Raw genomic sequence first — 2,444 nt, forward strand, 5'->3', positions numbered from 1 at the left:
GCTGGAGTGCAGTGGCGCGATCTCGGCTCACTGCAAGCTCCGCCTCCCGGGCTTACGCCATTCTCCTGCCTCAGCCTCCCGAGTAGCTGGGACCACAGGCGCCCGCCACCTCGCCCGGCTAGTTTTTTTTCTATTTTTTAGTAGAGACGGGGTTTCACCGTGTTCGCCAGGATGGTCTCGATCTCCTGACCTCGTGATCCGCCCGTCTCGGCCTCCCAAAGTGCTGGGATTACAGGCTTGAGCCACCGCGCCCGGCCCCTTTTTTTTTTTTTTTTAGACGGAGTTTCAATCTTGTTGCCCAGGCTGGAGTACAGTGGCATGATCTCGGCTCACTGCAACCTCTACCTCCTGGGTTCAAGCGATTCTCCTGCCTCAGCCTCCCGAGTAGCTGGGATTACAGGCATGCATCACCATGCCTGGCTAATTTTGTATTTTTAGTCGAGATGGGGTTTCTCCATGTTGGTCAGGCTGGTCTCGAACTCCCAACCTCAGGTGATCTGCCCGCCTCACCCTCCCAAAATGCTGGGATTACAGGTGTGGACCACCACACCCGGCCCCTGCTTGGCCTCTTGCACCTCCCCTCAGAGGACCTTGGGGAGCCCAGGGACAGTCATTCCCTCTCTTGGCCTGTCCCTTCTTGACGTCACTCCCTCATCACGGAGCCTCATAACAAAGTTCAAGATACAGCGTTAGGGACTTCCTTACTTGGCAGAGGAGGAAATTCCTTTAAGAAGAGGCAGCTTGGCCGGGCACGGTGGCTCACACCTGTAATCCCAGCACTTTGGGAGGCCAAGGCAGGCGGATCACCTGAAGTCGGGAGTTCGAGACCAGCCTGACCAACATGGAGAAATCTCGTCTCTACTAAAAATACAAAATTAGCTGGGTGTGGTGGCGCATGCCTGTAATCCCAGCTACTCAGGAGGCTGAGTCAGGAGAATATCTTGAACCCGGGAGGTGGAGGTTGTGGCGAGCCGAGATCGCGCCATTGCAATCCAGTCTGGGCAACAAGAGTGAAACTCCATCTCAAAACAACAACAAAAAAAAGCAGCTTGCGAAAGCTTCATTCTTTCCAGTTTGCAAGAAACAAGCTGCTGGGGTGGGTGGATTGTACAGAGCTCTGAGCTCCAGATGATAACAGATCAACATCAAAGACTTCCTTGTGAGACCTGGGCAAGGTCACCTGCTAGATGCGGTCAGCTGTCACACACGGGCCAAGGTGACCTTGGGAGAGGGGAGACCTTAGGCTAGAGCCATCTCATTGCTGCCGGTGGCCCTGTCACTGTGAGAAGACGACACTGGCCACATCTTTGGGGTTCTGACATGTGTCTGATGTCATGCAGCTGGGTGAGGACAGGTGAGTGTGAAGGTATTACTAAGTACTGGGCACAGGGGCTGAGTGAATGCCAGATTTTTCTGATTTTCCAAGGAAGCTGTGAAGGCAGAATTTTACATGACGTCTCCCCACATTTATGTGTCAATTAACAGAGATGGCCGGGGCAGTGGCTCATGCCTATAATCTTAGCACTTTCGGAGGCCAAGGCTGGCAGATCCGTTCAGCCAACAAGTTTGAGATCAAGCTGGGCAATGTGGTGAAACCCTGTCTCTACAAAAAATTAAAAAATTAGCCGGGCATGGTGGCACATGCCTGTAGTTCTAGCTACTCGGGAGGCTGAGGAGAGAGGATCACCTGAGTCCAGGAGGTCGAGGCTGCAGGGAGTCATGATAATGCTACTGCACTCCAACCTGGGCGACTGAGTGAGACCCTGTCTCAAAAAACAAAACAAAACAAAAACCTCTCCTATCCCACGTAGAACAAAATAAACTCATTCATGAGCCGTGCCCAGCACAGGCCACAGTTGAGACTGCTATATGTGACTCTCTGTCACCAGCTGTCCCTGGTCCTCCCAAGAAGGTCAATGTGATGTTCCTTTAACCTCTAGGAGGTCTGTGGTTCTGGCAGCTCTGCCCAGGGACATGCTTGAGCCTGGGTGGCGGCACCTGTTTTTAGGAGACCCATGGGAACCAGACCCACAGGTAAATGAACCTGCTGCAAGATGCACTATTAGTTTATATACCATCAAGAAAAAATGCTTGGCATGGTGGCTCACTCTGTAATCCCAGCACTTTGGGACTCCATCTCAAAGAAAAAAAGGAAAAACGCTGCCAATTATAAGCGTAAGACACTATAACTGTAAGAAACATTCCAGTTCCAGAAATGTGAAGATGTTCATTTTAGAGTTGATGAAAGGCAGAGTGGGTTTGTCAGTTGTGACAGGGAATGAGCCACTGCCGGTGAAGGCCAGAGACCATATCAAAACCCTGCTGACAAAATGAATCGGCCCCTTACACTATTGGGGGAGATCCGAGCTGAAGAGCCCATTTTTATTTTATTAAATAGAGAATACATGATCCTAGAACGGATTTCAAACAGCAGAAAGGGAATA

Source organism: Theropithecus gelada, chromosome 10, assembly GCF_003255815.1.
Source record: "Theropithecus gelada isolate Dixy chromosome 10, Tgel_1.0, whole genome shotgun sequence".
Classification (NCBI taxonomy): domain Eukaryota; kingdom Metazoa; phylum Chordata; class Mammalia; order Primates; family Cercopithecidae; genus Theropithecus; species Theropithecus gelada.